General features: G+C 39.2%; 1 protein-coding gene across 1 annotated transcript in view; it reads left to right on the top strand.

The window, feature by feature from the left end:
- Positions 1 to 20,043, top strand: part of MEGF9 (multiple EGF like domains 9) — a 114,021-nt gene that overhangs the window by 58,759 nt on the left and 35,219 nt on the right. The window lies entirely within an intron of this gene.

The raw sequence follows: 20,043 nt of genomic DNA, 5'->3' as shown, positions 1-20,043 counted from the left end.
GGTCCCTTCCACCTATGTGGGGAGATCAGGATAGAGTTCCAGGTTCCTGGCTTTAGCCTTGCCTACCCTTGGAAATTGCTGCCATTTGAGAAGTGAACCAGCGGGTGGAAGAACACGCTCTTTTTCTCTATATCTGTCTCTCCCTTTCTCTGTCACTTTGCCTTAAAAATAAATAAATCTTAAAAAAAATTAGTGTAACTTGAGTGTGAATCCACAATCTGCTGCCACTTAAGAGCTATGCACCTTGAACAAGTCATTTCATTTCACTGAGCCTCATTTTCTTTTCAAGGTTGTATGAGTTGATGCATATAAAATATTTAGTGCACATCACTCAATAAATTCTGGTTCATTATAATTGCAAAGGAATATTGTTGGTTTAAATGAGGGAATGGAGAGTAGGTTTTTGGCCTAATATTTAAGCTGATTAGATGCCTGTATCCCGTCTTAGAGTACCTAGTTTGATACCAGGCTCCAGCTCCTGACTCCAGCTACCTACTAGTGCAGACTCTGGGAGGCAGAGGAGACAGCTCAAGTAGTTGGGTTCCTGTTCCTACAATCCAAGTGAGAGACCTGGATGAAGTTCCAGGCTCCTGGGCTGTGGCAAAAGATGGAAGCAGCAGATGGGGGTTCCTTCTCTTTCAAATAAATAAATCATTTTTGTTATTTAAAAAAAAAGCAAAGTAATTTTTCTTTCTTTCTGTTTTAAATATTTATTTTATTTATTTGAAAAGCAAAGTTACAGAAAGAGAGAGAGATGGAGAGATAGAGATAGGGATAGAAAGAGAGATCTTCCATCTACTGGTTCATTTCCCCCAAATAGCTGCAATGGGTAGGGCTGGGTCGGGCCGGAGCCAGGAGCCAGGAGCTTCTTCCAGGTCTCTCACATAGATGCAGGGGTCCAAGAACTTGGGCCATCTTCCACTGCTTTCCCAAGCACATTAGCAAGGAGCTGGATTAGAGGTGGAGCAGCTGGGAGGCGAACCAGCACCTGTACGAGATGCTAGCATTGCAGGCAGCAGCTTAAACCATTATGCCACAGTGCCAGGCCCAGTAATCTTTCTTAAGAATGTTTCTCTCCTTGGGGCTTGTGCAGTGGAATAGTGGGTGAGGCTGCTGCCTGCAGTGCCAGCATCCCCTATGGGTGCCGGTTGGAGTCCCAGCTGCTCTACTTTTAATCCAGCTCTCTGCTATGGCCTGGGAAAACAGTGGAGGATGGCTCAGATGCTTGGGCCCCAGCACCTTCATGGGAGACCCAGAGAAGGCTCCTGGCTCTGGCTTTGGGTCAGTGCAGCTCCAACTGTTGCAGCCATTTGGGGAGTGAAGCAGTGGATGGAGCGACCTCTCTCTCTCTCTCTCTCTCTCTCTGCTTTTCAGATACATTTTTTTTTAAAAAGAATATTTATCTCCTTGGCAGAAAATGTATTTTATATTTTATCTTTAGCAATAGATATTTTAGATGCCTTATAAATCATGATATTATTGTATAATATTGTACTTTCTATTGAAAGTATAAAATGAACTTAATAATTTTGTAATTTTAAATGCAACACTAATCAATAATTTTTATTTATTTTCAATGAGTTGGGGAGAGGATATTGAGAGAAAAATTCCATTACCCACTGCTTCACTTCCCCAATTGCCTGGTGGCAATTGCCAGTTGGGGCTATGTCAAACTGAAGCCTGGAGCCAACAACTCAATCTGGGTCACCCATGTGGGTAGCAAGGATTCAAGGACTTGGGACATCATCTGCTGCCTTCTAGAGTGAGCATTAGTGGCAAGCTGGAATGAGAAGTGGAACTGGGACTTGAAGCCAAGAGCCAGGAGATGCTTCCTGGTCTCTCTCATGGCTGCAGAGACCCATGGGCTTGGGCCATCCTCTGTTGCTTTTCCAGGTGCATTAGCAGGAAGCTCCATCAAAAGTAGAACAGCCAGGATTCAAACCTGTGCCCATATGAGATGCCAGCACTGCAAGCAGTGGCCTAACCTGCTGTACCACAGCGTCTGCCCTGCCAAGCAGTATCTTAAGTTCTACACCAAACACATTCACCTCATGCTCAGTATTTTAAAATAATTATTTGATTTTCCTTAGTCCTCTCAGCAAATCCTTACATGTAAGTTACCATGTCACAAAGATAGTACGAGGCAGAGAAGGAGTTCCTAGTAATGTCTTCCAATTCCAAGTCCAGTGCCTTTACCACCATATTACATGACTTGTATTTTTAAAAAAATACTCTATCCTTTAAGATTGAGAATATAATAGTTGGTTGCCACTGCTCCCTTTACTCACTCCCAAAAAATATGCCTTTATAAGTTATATTCAGAAGTGCTACATTCCTTACCATTTAAAAGACAAGATACCAATAAGTTTGTTCATTCTGGCATTTCATAGATTGTTTACTTTATCTTTCAGAATAAGTTTCTATAAATATATTTTCTTATTTTATTTTACTTTATTTTATTTTCTGACAGGCAGAGTTAGACAGTGAGAGAGAGAGACAGAGAGAAAGGTCTTCCTTCTGTTGGTTCACCCCCCAAACAGCCATTACGGCTGGCACGCTGTGCCGATCCGAAGCCAGGAGCCAGGTGCTTCCTTCTGGTCTCCCATGCGGGTGTAGGGCCCAAGCACTTGGGCCATCCTCCACTGCCTTCCTGAGCCACAGCAGAGAGCTGGCCTGGAAGAGGAGCAACCGGGACAGAATCCGGAGCCCCTACTGGGACTAGAACCTGGGGTGCCGGCGCCGCAGGCGGAGGATTAGCCTAGTGAGCCGCGGTGCCGGCCTAACTGTATTTTCCTTGAGTGCTTTTGGAGAAATAGAAAAGTGTGTTCTAGGCTAAAAACCTTGTTAGAGGAGAAAGAAGTAAAGGTTTGAAAGAGATTTTTAGAAGCTAGAGAAGAGGAAAATAATACTTACTGAAGTCATAATTCTTTTACAAATTATTTCTGATTTATGTTTTTCCTGACAGTTAATGCTATTACCTTTAGTGCTAAAGCACTATCCTGAAAATACATAGTAACCATAAAGTAGTAGAAATGTACACTGGACTAGCAACAATTGAAAGGTCTAGTACAGGGGACTGCACACTATGATCCATGAGCCAAATCCAGCTTTTGTAAATAAAGTTTTTTTTTTTTTTTTTTTTTTTTTTTTTTTTTTGACAGGCAGAGTGGACAGTGAGAGAGAGAGAGAGACAGAGAGAAAGGTCTTCCTTTGCCGTTGGTTCACCCTCCAACGGCCGCCACGGCCGGCGCGCTGCGGCCGGCGCACCGCGCTGATCCGATGGCAGGAGCCAGGAGCCAGGTGCTTTTCCTGGTCTCCCATGGGGTGCAGGGCCCAAGCACCTGGGCCATCCTCCACTGCACTCCCTGGCCACAGCAGAGGGCTGGCCTGGAAGAGGGGCCACCGGGACAGAATCCGGCGCCCCGACCGGGACTAGAACCCGGTGTGCCGGCGCCGCTAGGCGGAGGATTAGCCTATTGAGCCGCGGCGCCGGCCTGTAAATAAAGTTTTAATGGAATGCAACTCCACCTATTTGTTCATGCATTGTCTGTGGCTGCTTTTGTGCTATAGTGGTAGAGTTGACTAGATGGAACAGAGACCATGTGGTTTGTGGGAAGTCTAAGGCATTTACTCTCTGATGTTTTAAGAACCATTTTAATATATATATAGTTCCTGATCTGTTGTGTGATCTAGTCCAATCATGGTAGGCATTGCTAAATAACTATAGAACTTTAGGGACATTACTTTGCTCCTTTTTAGCATTTGTCTTTTTATTTGTGAAGTGGAAATAATCTATCTTTTCTGCATAGAATTGTTTTGTCTTAAGAATTAAGGAAGGTGATATATGAATAAATCTTTGTAAGCTGCAATTACCACACAGATAATAAATCACAGAAACCATTTATTAAGCATATGCTATATGCTAGGGCACTGTGTTAACTGCTTTTTGTGAATTATCTCACTTAATCCTCACAAAATATCGTCATTGCAAAAACTCCCTTGAGGAGAAAGCTATTATTTTCCCACTGTGAATATGAAAATTCTGGTGTTTAGAGGGCATAGTTAACTGCCTAAGTTTATACACTGATGCTGCTATTCAATTTAGTTGAACAAATGTAGTATGCAAAACAGAGTCCACAAAATGACTTCACAGTTCATGTTTTTCCCAGTAGAAAGCCTCTTAGGGTTTCACATCCAAATATTCTAGAATTACTTATCCTCAAATGAATGTGTTTTGGCTAATGATTATATAAGAAAAAATTGTATTTGTGTCAGAAACTCAGCAAAATCATTACCACATTTTTAACAAAATAATGTTTGGGAAGTCTGTGTTAATATTTGGGAAGTGATGTTTTAAGTATTTTACATCCTATCATGGGAGTTTGTTACTTTTATATAGGTGCTTGACAGTGCTTTAGTTACACTTAACAGGAACTTGGTTAGTTCTTTTGGGTTGACATGTAGTAAATTATAATTCTTTTTCATTTAAAATCTTCTGTTATCCCTGGCAGGCATTTTTTTTTAATGAGATTAACACATGATTTTATATTATCTGTATAATGTCAAATCTGAAAGGGCATAACTGCCCTTGCAGCTCATACAAGCACTGGCTAATTTCTCTCTCAGACTACTCTTCTGTCTGGATCCTAAAAACCCTAACTTTGAAGTTCATGACTTCAGACTATACTATTACATCTCCCTGTTGTTATTCCCCCTCCTGGATCCCACCCCTTATTTCATACTCATGGCTCACTATTCTCTCTGACACCACATCTGTCATAATTCTGGATGACTGTAAAGTCTATGGAAAATTCTAACAATACTTTGGCCTCTCAGTTTCTTGAATTCTCTTCCAACAAGATTTTTTTTTCGTATTCTTTCCAATGTTTATTTCTTTCATTTGTCCTATTTCTTGTTTGTTTTGGTCCCAGGATAGGAATATTAAATTTTGGTTAAAAATCTGCATTTCTTTTCTATGGGAAACTTGCTTAAAATTTTTTAAAAATAGTATTTCAGAATGTCAGCAAATTGTTAGAACAAGCAATGTATCACAAAGGTCATTTAAACAGGCTGGTGTTGTGGTACAGCAGGTTAAGCCACAACTTGTGATGCCTACACATCTGGATGCCCACATCCAGAGTGCTGGTTTGAGTCCTGGCTGCTCCACTTCCTATCTAGCTCCTTGCTAATGTACCTGGGAAAGCAATGGAAGATGGCCCAAGTAGTTGGCTTCCTGCTGCCCCATGGGAGTTCGATTGAGTTCTGGGCTCTTGGCTTTCACCTGTAACAGCTCCAGCCATTGAGACCATTTGAGGTGACCAGTGGATGGAACATAACTCCCCCTCCTTCTCTCTCCCTTTCTCTCTATCACTCTGCCTTTCAAATAAATAAATAAATAAATAAATCTTTGAAAAGAAAAGATAATTTGAAAACTGAACTTCAGAGAAATCTTTACAAGAAAGACAGGAGCTGTAAATCTACGTACCTCCAAACACTGTAGTTCTTAGTATCAGAAAGGAAGTTAAATTGACAAGAGATTAGAAGAATAGAAATGGGAAGTTGCAGGATTGCTTGCTTTGTGAGACTATATGGCTGAAATATGAGGAAACACCTCTATGTTTTGCTCTCTTAAAAATACATGTGGATCGACTAAGAGAAAAAGAAAATTATAGGCAAGTGATGTGACGTGTAGTCAAAAGGGGATGAAATCCAAAATGGCTAGGCTTGGTTTACATTCTTGGTCTAGCCAGTTGCTGACTATATGACCTTGTTTAAGCTATTTGACCTCTCTGAACCACAGTGTTTTCATCTGTAAAATAGGATTAGTATCTATAACATGAAGAATTTTTTGTGAGAATTAAATTGTGTGTACCTGTTTACACTATAACTTGTACATAGATTCAGCTTAATACTTCACTAGGAGTTGAATCTGTTTGAGGAATAGAATTAGCATCACACAAAAGAAGATTAAGTAAATCCATCTTGGGTATGAGTAAGTTTTTAGTTGGTAGGCTGAAGAAGAAATTGTTCATTATAATAGAAAAAGTAGATATTTTCTTCCATTTTCATAAAAAACATGTGAGGGTCCTTCAAAAAGTACATAGAAATGCATATTATAAAAAAACTGCATGGATTTCAAAATTTTATACCAAAATAAACTTATCTTTTAATTCCATTCCCATAAACTTTTTGAAGCACTCTCATGTATACCTTTTAAAGTTGAACATTTTACATTTTAGGGTAATAATAAAAGCTAAAATTAATTGACCACATGCTAGGCACTATTTTTTAAAAAGATTTATTTATTTATTTGAAAGTCAGAGTTACAGAGAGAGGGAGAGAAAAAGAGAGAGAGATCTTCTATTTGCTGGTTCACTTCCCAGATGGCCACAACAGCCAGGGTTGAGCCAAGCAGAAGCTAGGAGCCAGGAAGCTTCATCTGGGTCTCCCACTTGGGTAGCAGCGGCCCAAACACTTGGGATATCCTCTGTTGCTTTTCCCAGGCCATTAATGGGGAGCTGGCTAGGAAGTGGAGCAGCCAGGACACAAACCTGTGGCTATATGAGATGCTGGTGTTACAGGCAGTGACTTTACCTGCTACATCATAACAACAGCCCCACTAGGCACTATTCTAAATCCCTTGTAGTAATTAGCTTATTTAACGCTCATGGTAACCATATGAGGTAGGTCTTACTATTATTATTATTCATATTTGTACTTGAGAAAAACCTTGCAATTTATATAATTTGCTTAATTTATTAGGTAATAGCCAATAAAGTAAAAAACCTTAGATGGAAATATTTATAATCTGTATCTAGATTATGTATTCCTATTCACTAGACTATTTATACCTTTGAACTATGTGTTCCTATTGAACAAAGAGGGTGAGTAGTATGAGAGACTCTGATGCTGTGGTGTAGACTCTTTGATATTTCCTAGGATTTTTTTCTGGTTATTCCTTGACCCTGGTATGATACAGTTCCTAATATATGAATAACTAACTTTTCTTGGTATGGACTAATACCAGTTTTGGCTTGGTGGAAAATTAGAATATGAGAGGATCATCCCTTTGATGAGCAAGGGTCAATTGCAATATCTATTGTATTGTTTTCTCTTCATATTAAACATGTTGGAGTATAAACAATATTGCTTTAGTTCTTGTCAAGAAACATAACCTAAGCAAGACTAAAGAACACAATACTATTAGAACACATTCCAAATTAGTTTATAAATACATGCTTATTTTGTAAGAAGAGTAGGAAATGAACAAGGTTAAGCTGAAGTAATATGGAAAGGCTTTAGAGGTAGGAACTGAAATGTGCCTTAAAGATAGAGAGGCAGAAAGGACCTTATTAGGAGAAAGAACCATGAAAATTCAAGTAAATTTCCTAAGGTCTTGCAATGAGATGCGAAATCTGATCTCCCAACGCCTACTCCAGTTCTCTTTTGTCTTGACCTTCCTCTTCTCTTTTTAAAAATGATTAGGAATAGAAAAGTGGACTCAGTTCTATTCTGATTCTTTAATGCATTGAAAGTCTATGGAATGAACAACTGACTTATAAAAAATTCATCTCCCTATTCTTTATGCCCATAAATTTCAGTGGGAGTTGTCCCTTTGAGAGTAGATTTTGGCTGTAGGAACCAGATGTGGGTTGAGCTATGTCTTTGTATGCAAACACAAAGTCCTTTATATACTGACAGATGGCCACCCCCTCACATCACCACTGGTGTTCCAACCTGTTTAATTGGAAGGAGTTGGTTTATAATAACTGAACTTTTCATTTTTGCTTCTGGAACACATTTCTAATGTTTTCCTGATCCATATTTGGACATATGCTTACTAAATAAATGGTAAAATCAGAAAGGATTTTATCTTAAAAAGCAGTATGCTTAGTAAGAACCTGAATCTCTTCATATAACTGAATCTCTTCATATAACTCTTAAGATAGCATCAGGACTGGTTTTATATGTAGATAATTATATACTTATTTGATTTTTTAAAAGTATTCATGGTAGCTTAATCCACAAGGTGCATTGTTTTAGACTGTCTTAGTAGGGGAATAAAGAAGTAGTGTGTGGTTTAATATCCTTTTCCATAACATCTGTGATAGCTGCTACACAGTATATTTTGAAATATTTACTACTTTGTGTTTTTAGTGATAGGAATGTGCCCTAGAATAAAAAGCAAAATTTTACTTAGGAGGTAAATCAATGCCAAAATACCTTTCAAATGGAAAGATCAAAAAATACCCGAGCTTATGTTCATATGGGGCTCTGAAAATTATCTTTTTTAAAAAAATTATTTATTTATTTGAAAGTCAGAGTTACAGATATGGGAGAGACAGAGAGAGATCTTCCATCTGCTGGTTCACTCCCCAAGTGGCCTCAACAGCCAAGTCTGGACCAGGCCAAGGCTAGGAGCCAGGAGATTCTTGGTGGCAGAAGCTCAATTGGTGGCAGGAGCCCCAGCACTTGGGCCACCTTCCTCTGCATTTCCCAGACCATTAGCAAGGAAGTGGAACAGCTGAGACATTAACCAGTGTCCATATTGGGATGCCTGCATTTCAGGTGATGCCTTTATCTGCTACGCCACAACACTGGCCCTAAATGTTATCTCAAGAGTAACAGCTACTTGTGCAACTCTTGTTTATCTGCTTGCTCATAGTTTTAGAAGATCAAGAAAAAAGTTATTTGATAACTAGAAATAATTAACAATTGAATAAAGCTTTGTCATTTTAATGAAACTCATTGTTTTCACTTAATTGTGTTTGGCAATTATATGTCAAAATACATTATCCTCCTTAAGGAACATAACTAGATAGAGTAAAGGTAGACATGCAAACAAAATATGAATATTCACAAAGTGTACAAGGCAATTAGTGCTTGAACTGAGATTTGAAGAATGAGTGCAAATTTGTATGAAAGAAAAAGGCATCTGTAGTCCATTACAAGTGATTCATTTTTCTTTTTTAAGGCAATGCTTGATAGTGGTGGGCAGGAATTCTGAGAGTTGAAATGATGGGAGATGAAATTTTTGTCTTTTGGTCTAATGTTGTATCTCTAACCCCTAGAACAGTGCTTTGTGCATGGTAGACACTCTGTAAATATTTGATGAGTAAAGAGAATGAGTGAAAGAGGGCCCAAACCATGAGCAGCTTGATGTATCTTGCAAATTTATTTATTCATTGAAGAATATTGAATAAGAGGTGATATCAGATTTGCTTTTCAGAAAAATCACTCTGGTAGAAGTTTAGTGGATAGATTGAATTCAGTCCAGGAAATCAAAGAGAAGGCTATTGTAATAATCAAAGCAAGAGAAGTTAAATGCCTAATCTCTAAGGTATTGACATTGACATCAATGATAGTATAGAAAGGAAGGAGCCAATTTAAGAGCTATTTAGAAGATAAATTTCACAGGACTATAGATTTGCTTATTTATATGGAGTAAGGGAGTGAGAACATGAGCAAGCATGAGATGACTCCCATGTTTCTTTGTGGTTCAGGCATGTGAGTGAAGAGGTAGTCCATTAACTAGATAAGGAATAGAAGTAAATAAGGGAGATGATGATGATGTTAGGTTTCAAACATCTGATTTTGAAATGACTGGGGACTTGTATGCAGAGATGTCTGGTAGATACTTGTACATATAATGTATGGCAAAGATAGATATCTTCTGTCATATTTTTATACCATTTGATATGAAAATAGAGCAAACCTTCATAGCTTTAATTTTATTTAAAACCCTTCATTCTAAACCCCAATTTTTATCCCTGAAATTATACCAATCTCCAGCTTAAATTACCTTTTTTGGTACACTTCAATATTTTTTTTCCTTGAAATTGGAATTTTTAAAGGTAGCCCTCTTGGTTGAAATAGGTCATTGACCTTATCTTTTATCTTATAGTGATTCATTTGCTTCAATAAATGTTTGTGTAGTGCCATATAGTTTATGGCTTAGAAGTATTCTAAGCACATTACATCAACTATCATGTTATGTTCATGGTAAAACAACATAGGCAAAAATTTGAATGTTAGTAAGTGATTGGAGAGGGGTTTGTTCAGGAAAATCCACTGAATTCATTGAGATTTAAGTGTAAATAATGCATATATTGTACAGTCTAGAAAGCTCTATGGGTTTTTTAGTATATTTCTATCTGAAAGCCTCCATTCAACTCAGGGCATAATCTGGTCTTAATTATTAAGTAGATACCAGCTTGCAGTCAAATGAAAAAAAAAATACTACAGCATCTTTCCCCCTAGCTGTTGCTGACCTTTGTGAACATTCAGATATCATTGAGTTGATACTGCTATTGAGCAAACATGTTAATGTCCCTAAAACCATGTTACAGACTCATCTTCTTGTCTCACTTCTAGGCTAATGTAGAATTTTTTTTAAGTTCTATTGTTGATACTATTGAAAGGTCATTTTTTTGCTTCTTCTGAGAGTAACCCCCTACAGTCTATAAAGCTATAAATGTATATATGCTAATAATATAAATAATAAACTTCATATAACTAGCATTTGGTATTAAGGTGTTTATTCAACAAATTATGTGCAGGGTTTGTATAATAAATCAATACCTTGATACTAAATACTGCATTTATGTGCAGATACTTTAATGAACCTTCTGAGAGAGAAAAGGTAATTAGGACAAAGGGTCTCATTCCTAGGGAGTTTCTGGTCTAGTAAGGGCAATATATGTATTGGTGCCCTTACTATATATATATATATATATATACACACACACACACAAACATATTTATATAATACAATGTAAAAATTGACCTATATTACAAAATATAAGGACAAAATGTTAAGGAGATTAAGAAGCTGGGAGACGGCCGGCGCCATGGCTCAATAGGCTAATCCTCCACCTGCGCCGCCAGCACACCAGGTTCTAGTCCCTGTCAGGGCACCAGATTCTGTCCCAGTTGCCCCTCTTCCAGTCCAGCTTTCTGCTGTGGCCCGGGAGTGCAGTGGAGGATGGCCCAAGTGCTTGGGCCCTGCACCCACATGGGAGACCAGGAGAAACTCCTGGCTCCTGGCTTTGGATCAGCGCGGTGCGCTGGCCGCAGCGCGCCGGCCACAGCGGCCATTGGAGGGTGAACCAACGGAAAAGGAAGACCTTTCTCTCTCTCTCTCCCTGTCTGCTCTGCCTGTCAAAAAAGAAAAAAAAAAAAAAAAGAAGAAGAAGAAGAAGAAGCTGGGAGACATCACTTATAGCTGGAAAAACCAGAGCTGACTTCATTAAGGAGGTAGCTTTTGACCACAGTTTTAAAGGAAAGAGAGGATTTAGGCACATGAAGTGGAAAAGGTAGGGCAAGAATTTACGAACAAGTTTTTTTGTTTTTATTTATTGGCCAGCACCGCAGCTCACTAGGCTAATTCTCCATCTCAGTGCCGGCACCCCAGGTTCTAATCCCGGTTGGGGTGCCGGATTCTGTCCTGATTACTCCTCTTCCAGTCCAGCTCTCTGCTGTGGCCCAGGAAGGCAGTGGAGGATGGCCCAAGTGCTTGAGCCCTGCACCCACATGGGAAACCAGGAGGAAGCACCTGGCTCTTGGCTTCGGATTGGCGCAGCGCGCTGGCCATATTGGCCATTTGGGGGGTGAACCAACGGAAAGGAAGACCTTTCTCTCTGTCTCTCTCTCTCACTTTCTAACTCTGCCTGTCAAAAAAATAAAAAGATTTATTTATTTTTTTGAAAGTCAGAGTTACACAGAGAGAGGAGAGGCAGAGAGAGAGAGAGAGAGAGAGCGCCGATCCGAAGCCAGGAACCTCCTCTGGGTCTCCCATGGGGGTCCAGGGACCCAAGGACTTGGGCCATCTTCTGCTTTCCCAGGCTATAGCAGAGAGCTGTATCGGAAGTGGAGCAGCTTGGTCTCGAACCAGCACCCACATGGGATACTGGCACTGCAGGCGGCAGCTTTACCCACTATGCCACAGTGCCGGCCCCACAGAACAAGGTTAAGTCTCAAACATTTCCTTTCTTAGGACATCAAGTGAAAGAGAAGTAGGAGTAGGAGCTGGATCTGGTAAGTCTTGCTGGGTCAGGTCACAGAAAGTCTTAAGGGACGAACATTTTGAATTTGGACCAAAAGTAGGGTCTTAAGAGTGAGAATGGAGTGTAGTGAGAATGGTGATGCACCATGATAGCCGTGTTTCTGTGCACAGTTCTCTAGAAATGTGATTTTTGCATTCATGCTTACAGATCTAAAGGTCCTTTGTGTTTCTAAGTCAGTTTGTGGAAATACACAGGCCTGGCTTCCTTCTCAGGTGTGTGCCCTTGCCCTGTGCTTACTGTTCCTGCTTGGCTGTAGGAACCGAATCTGCTTTCTTTCCTAAGCTTCAGCAGGTGCTCCCCACACTGCATCCCCCAGAGTGTATTTCCTCATAAGCCTTGCTGCTGTCAAAGAGTGTCCCCATATCCACATCCTTCCTGTGTTACAGAAGAAAAACCCAAGGATCCTTTGCCTTTTGGGAGTTTTAAAAGCTGTTCACCTTTGTAGGGAGGCCTTTGGCAGTAGCAAATTTCATAGGTATGGGGAAGTTGAAAGCTTACTTAATTGACAGCCTTTTTCACAAATGGGGTTCAATATAGTTGGACCTTTTTTATTTTTCTAGTTGATTGCTCTGACCCTCATATGCCCCTGCAGCATAAAGTGCAGTACTCTCCTTTTGAGATAATCTTTTCTCCAACAGCTAATTCCTAATTGTCCAATAAGTTAGGGGGTCAGTCCTCCTGTGATATTAGGTATAAAAGGAACATGATTCCAATCAGTTCACTAGTATTGATTGTTTCTCCCAGCTACATGGAGTTGCTGGGTCGAAGCCTGGTCCTTGAACCACCTGACAGATGATGATCACTATTACGATGGTGCTTCTGCTGATTCAGATCCTTGCAAAGGCAGCCGTGATTTATTAAGAAGGGTGAACTCACTCCATTAGTGCCAAGTTTTTTCAAGGGTGCTTTAATTTGGGGTTTCCAAGTTGTAGATCTTAACAACCAGCTCCTTCAGTTTGTACATGCGGCTACATTCCAGTGTGCAAGGCAGCCCCAAGAGTACTGATGGATGACATCTTACAGAATCTTTTCACTTTACCCTAAAGGTGAGGCACCTTTCTTTAGCTACTCAAGACACAGAATCTTATTAAACTCTTCTCTCAGGACAACGGACCCCATTCATTCTATACTTATAAAGCTAGTGATTTCTTCACACAGTCATGGTGTGAAGAAAATTATTTTCTACCTCTGCTGAAATGACAAAGCGATTGCAGACTTAACCTTGCTAAAGAAAGAAACCACATTTTAATCTCTAGTTAAGCATCTCACTTTTAGGGCATTTTTAAACCAGTGTATTTTCTAGTCTGTAGTTTGACTTCCCTTTCAGAGAAAAATACCACACAACTTGGCAAATGCTACTAACATTGTTATCACCATCATCAGCTCTAGAATGAACAGCATCAACATTGAATGTTTACTGTGTCCCAGACTAAGTCTTATACATATGCTATCTTTTAAGGATAGGATAATTACTTGAAATGGTATTATTCTCATTTTACAGATGAAGAAATTGAGAATTAATTTGTCCCCAAATAGATAACTAGTAAGTGGCAGAAGCAGTCTCAAACTAACATTATTTGACTATCCCTCCTTTAGTAAGACTCAGTGTTTGTTAATTGAGTGGCTGAACTTCTCCTTATTTTCTAAATAAGCCTGATAACTATCCTTTAAGTTTTGCTGTCATTCAGATAGATTCCTACCATTAACAATTATCGTTTAAGTGATCAAGGTGACATTATTGGTAATAAGTCATGTGGATACCATATATCACTTAATATGACTTTATGAGAAAGTTGTGTTCCTTCTGTGATATTCTTGCTCAAAATATATAACCTCAGTCTAATTTTGATAAGACATCAAACAAGCCCAAATGAAGAACATTTTACAAAATACCTGACCACCACTCTTCAAAATCTTTGAGGTTGTAAGAGATGAGCAAAGACTGAAAAACCGTCAGATTGGAAGAGGCTAAGGAGACATGATGACTAATGTAAAGTTATATCTTGGATTATATTTTAGAACAGGAAAAACAGTAGAAGAATAGTTAGGAAATCTGAATAAAGTATATGGTTTATAGTATTATACAAATGTCAATTTCTCAGTTTTGGTAAATGCATCATGGTTATATGAGAAACTGAACACTAGGGAAAGTTGGGTGAATGGTAGAAGAGAACTCTTTGTACTATAGTTACAATTCTGCTTTAAGTCTAATATTATTTCAGAATCAAGTTAATAGAATTGTTATTTGAAACAGTCAGTCGAAGGAATATGGGTTGTATTCCTGTCTTAGTCTATAAAGTTGGTCCTAGTGATATTCTGAGCCTTCAGTCCAGGAGGGGAATTCAGATAAGGAATGGCATGACGACCTGCCATTTTAGATCTATGACATTGTGGTTAGGACACACATCCAAATTTATAGCCTGCTTTAATATCCTTTTTTTCTGAAGTTTTGAAAGAAGAGCTTCTAAAACTTATGTTAGTAGACTTCGGCTTAAATAGAAAGACTCTTGTTCTCACAGAGAAGCCCTTGTCTTCCTATGTCCCTTGAAAGAAAATTAAATCAGCATGATTTTTTTTTTTTTCCATCTTGGATGGTTTCTTTTCATAGCAAGAAATATGTTTCCTAGAGGGCAAAGAGAAGTATGAGCCTTTTCAGCTTTCTTTCTTCCCTACATATGATTTCTACTTAAATTTGTTTGTCAATTCCAGAGAGGTATTTGAATTTGAAGAGTCTCTAGACATTTACTGATTCATCCATGATTATTTTCATAATCAGTGGATACAGGACTAACTAAAAATTATGAATTCCATTATTATGTTTCTATGTAGATTTAATGAATTTTCTGATATGATATATTCCATGTTTTTCAACAATTTGAATTTTTCAAGTTTGCTCCTGTGTTTGCAAATTCAGTAGGTTAATTAGGAAATGCTAATTACTAATAACTGAAAAGTTATTTACAATTCTTTTCTCCTGTTCATTTTCTCATTTGATCCTAACAACAACTCTGAGAGCAAGGTAAGGATGATTATCTTCCCAGTTACAGACAGGAAATAGTTCCTTGCTCTATTACATTAAACTTCCATAGTATTCAGTGCTGGGTTGGTCCATGACTCTATGCTCTAGCTCAGAAGTTCTTAGCCAAAGAAGGAGAAGCATATGAAATGTAGTGCTGAATATGTGCATTTTTCTGTGGAGAAAGTCTTTAACGTTGGATGGATTTGGTTCTGGGATAACATCATGTTTAAGAAATTTTATTCTAGGGGCTGATGCTGTGGCATAGCGGGTAAAGCCACCTGCAGTGCCGGCATCCCATATTCGAGACCGGCTGCTCCATTTCTGATCCAGCTCTCTGCTATGGCCTGGAAAAGCAATAGAAGATGGCCCAAGTCCTTAGGGTGCGTGGGAGACCTGGAGGAAGCTCCTGGCTCCTGGCTTCAAATCAGCACAGCTCCAGCCATTGCGGCCAACTGGGGAGTGAACCAGCAGATGGAAGACCCCTCTCTCTCTCTCTCTCTCTCTCTGCCTCTGCCTCTGCCTCTGCCTTTCCTTCTCTCTCTCTGTGTAGCTCTGACTTTCAAGTAAATAAATAAATCTTTTAAAAAATGTCATTCTAAATATTATGCAAGAAGGGTATAAGCAAGTTTCTCACGTTGAGAGAAGCAGTGATGAAAACATGGTTTATATTGTCAGTAACAAAATCCCTTCCTTCTCTTTTGCCAATTCCCAACACATACACTATGACTATTTCTTTTAATTCCTTTTCTTTTACTGATCTTGAATCGATGTTAAAGGGTTTCACAATTAAATAGAATGTCTAGTGAAACATATTATAGATATTTGATGGAAAATTTTTATATTTCATTATATTATATTAGCTTTATAGCATTATAATATAGTATATATAATATATATAGCATTATAATATATTAGCTTTGTTTCATCTAAAGAAGCTGCAAAACCCAGGAGAGGCAGCAGGAGGAACAGAAGAAAATTAACATGCAAAGGGCACCATTAAACCTTTATGTTTGACACTTTACACATATAACTTCTCTGACTTCTCAGAACAGCTCATCCACCTTTCTCTTAGAGGCTGAATTACTTAGCAACCTAGCATACCTAATAAATGGTAGAACTTAGATTTGAGCTCAGATCCATGGACTCTGAAGCTGTTCCCACTGTATCCTGAAATAAGATGGCCAAGATTAGATATGGCAGTATGTCTCAACATAGGAGTAGGGATAGGTGTGGGTGAGCGTGAGTCATCAACTTAGGTACTAGTCCAAGGAGATATTAATCTCATCTAGAAATTAGATTTGGGTTATAATGAAAATAATTATTGCATAGAAGTCAGCATGAAATAATGTTAAGTACACATAGAGAATCGCTTGAGAGGAAAAGACAGAAATTAGAACATTATAAATATGGAAACTGAGTTCATGGTTTGAGATGTCAGAACATCTAACTTGTTTGGGTTTAAATGGCAGGTATTTGACATTTATAAGGTCTGAAAGTAGACATCATGGACCTACACAGTGGAGTGGGAAATAGGGCAACTGGGACCAGGAGCCAGACATCAAGCTGTTAGGGACAGGGTGTAATTCAGTCATTGAGAATATGAAGGACTAAGGTCAAAGGAACCAGTAGCAAATGGAACTTGCTAACAGAACACTGAAGTTGATTGCCTTAAGTATACTTTTTTTAGGTCAGGATTGATACCAAATTAAGTGTTCAACACTAAGCCTAGAGGTGGAGGAAATTAAGCAGTTTCACCAGTCAGGGCTCAGAAAATAAAAAAGTAGAATGAAGTAAGTATAGTGATTTTTTTTTCTAGTTAATCTACAATGGTTCTTCAATTATCGTCTCCACGCTAGCAGTATCACTGAGGAATTAGTTAGAAATGCAAATTTCCCGGCACAGTAGGTTAATCCTCCACCTGCAGTGCTGGCCTCCCATATGGGTGCCAGTTCGAGTCCCAGCTGCTCCACTTCCAATCCAGCTCTCTGCTATGGCCTGGGAAAGTCCTTGGGCCCCTGCACCCATGTGGGAGACCCCAGAGAAGCTCCTGGCTCCTGGCTTTGGATTGGTGCAGCTCCAGCCATTGTGGCCAACTGGGGAGTGAATCAACATGGAAGACCTCTCTTTCTCTCTCTCTGACTTTCAAGTAAATAAGTAAATCTTTAAAAATAAAAAAGAAATGCAAATTCCCAGACCAAACCCCAGACCTATTGAATCAAAAATTCTGGTACAGGGGTGGGCACTGGGTCAGCACAGTTAAATCTCCACTTGGAATGGCCACATCCTGTTGTGGGAGTGCCTGATTCAAGTTCTGTCATGTGGGAGACCTAGACTGAGTTTCTGGTTTCTGGCTTTGTCCTGGCTCAGCCTTTGCCATTGTGGGCATTTGAGGAGTGGATCAGCAGTTGGGAGCTCTTTGTCTATTTCTTAAATAAATAAATTTTTTTAAAAGATTAAGTATATGGAAAAGGTAAATGAACTATAATGAAAACAAATATTGTGCTGGGAAGTCATCATGAGTACATGAAGAAAATATACATAGATTTCGTAGCCAGATTATATAATCATTAAAAAACTTCATAGGGCAGGCATTGTGACACAGCAGGCTAAGCCACCACTTGGGACACCTGCATCCCATATCAGAGTGCTAGTTCAAGTTCTGGCTACTCTGCTTCTGATGCAGCCTGAGAGGCAGCAGATTATGCCCCATGTGCTTGGGCCCCTGCCACTCACATGGGAGACCCAGCTGAAGTTCTGGGCTCCTGGCTTTGGCCTGACCCAACACTGGCTATTGCAGGGATTTGGGAAATGAACCAAAGGAGGGAAGATCAACCCCCCTCCATCTCTCTGTCTCTGTTATTCTATCTTTTAAGTAGATGAAAATAAATACATGACATTAAAAAAAAATTGTGCACCTATCATGTGCCAGACATTGTGCTAGGCATTGGGAATATAACAATAGAAAAATACATAAAAATCCTTGGTTTCACATAGCTGATCTCACAATTTAAAAATGATGACTATCAATAAAGCTGTTAGAGAAAAGAAAGAGAAAACTTTGCAAGGAAACTGGCTCAAATAGGAGTATTTGCAAATAATGCTAGATATAGCTAGGAAATTAGAGCTCTCAAGTTTTAGGATTGTGTTGAGACATAACAGAGGCATTATCTCATTTCTCTGCCAATTAAATTTTGTTTTGTTTTATTTTACTTGAGAAGCAGACACAATACACACACACACACACACACACATACACACACACAGTTTGAAAGAGCACTCCCATCTGCTGGTTCACTCCCTAAATGTCCACAGCAGCTGGGGCTGGACTGAGGCCAAAGCTGGGAGCTAGGTGCTCAATCCAGGTCTCCTGTGTCATTGGCAACAGCCCAATTACTTGTCTATCACCTGTGCTTCCCAGGTCTGCATTAGCAGGGAGGTGGAGTCAGGAATCTAACTCAGGAACTCTGATATGGGGCAAGGGTGTCTTAACCACTAGGCTAAACACTGGCTTACTAGGTTCTAATTCTGACTCCAGGTTGGCTGTGAGACTTTAAAAATTGAGTCAGTCAATCAATTCACAATAGCTAAGACCTGGAACCAACCCAAATGCCCATCAACAGTAGACTGGATAAAGAAATTATGGGACATGTACCCTATAGAATACTATACAGCAGTCAAAAACAATGAAATCTTGTCATTTGCAACAAAATGGAGGAATCTGGAATACATCATGCTGAGTGAAGTAAGCCAGTCCCAAAGGGACAAATATCATATGTTCTCCCTGATCAGCGACAACTAACCAAGCACCAAATAGGAAACCTGTTGAAGTGAAATGGCCACTATGAGAAACAGTGACTTGATCAGCACTTGTCCTGACTGTTGATGTACAATTTAACACTTTATCCCTTTTAGTATTTTTTTTTGTTCTAGTTAATACTATTGGTTGAACTCTGTAATTAACACACAATTATTCTTAGGTCTTTAAATTTAACTGAAAAGTGATCCCTGTTAAATATAAGAGTGGGAATAAGAGAGGGAGGAGATGTACAATTTGGGACATGCTCAATCAGACTTGCCCCAAATGGTGGCGTTAGAAACGTGCCAGGGGATTCCAATACAATCCCATCAAGATTGCATGTACCAATGCCATCTCACTAGTCCAAGTGATCAATTTCAGTTCACAGTTGATCATACTGATAGGTCTAAGAGTCAAAGGGATCACACAAACAAGACTAGTGTCTGCTAATACTAACTGATAGAATCAAAAAGGGAGAGAACAATCCAACATGGGAAGCGAGATACACAGCAGACTCATAGAATGGCAGATGTCCTAAACAATACTCTGGCCTCAGAATCAGCCCTGAAGGCATTCAGATCTGGCTGAAGAGCCCATGAGAGTATTTTAGGCATGGAAAACCAAAACACTCTGGCAAAAAAACAAAACAAAACAAAAAAACTAAATGAAAGATCTCTGTGAGTAAGATCCCAGTGGAAAGAACGGGCCATCAGAGAAGGAGGTACCTTTTTCTGAAGGGAGGAGAGAACTTCCACTTTGACTATGACCTTTTCTAAATAAGATCGAAGTCAGCAAACTCAAAAGGCTTCCATAGCCTTGGCAACTCATGACTAGAGCCTAGGGAGATTACTGATGCCATAAACAACAGTGTCAATTTGTTAAGTCAACAACAGGAGTCACTGTGTACTTACTCCTCATGTAGGATCTCTGTCTTTAATGTGTTGTTCAATGTGAATTAATGCTATAACTAGTACTGAAACAGTATTTTACACTTTATGTTCTGTGTGGGTGCAAACTGATGAAATCTTTACTTAATATATACTAAATCGATCTTCTGTATATAAAGATAATTGAAAATGAATCTTGATGTGAATGGAATGGGAGAGGGAGTGGAAGATGGGAGGGGTGCGGGTGGGAGGGAAATTATTGGGGGGAAGCCATTG

The sequence above is a fragment of the Oryctolagus cuniculus genome, chromosome 1 (genome assembly GCF_964237555.1).
Source record: "Oryctolagus cuniculus chromosome 1, mOryCun1.1, whole genome shotgun sequence".
NCBI lineage: Eukaryota > Metazoa > Chordata > Mammalia > Lagomorpha > Leporidae > Oryctolagus > Oryctolagus cuniculus.
Note: the sequence above shows the minus strand (reverse complement) of the source record. Positions and strands in the feature narration are given on the sequence as shown.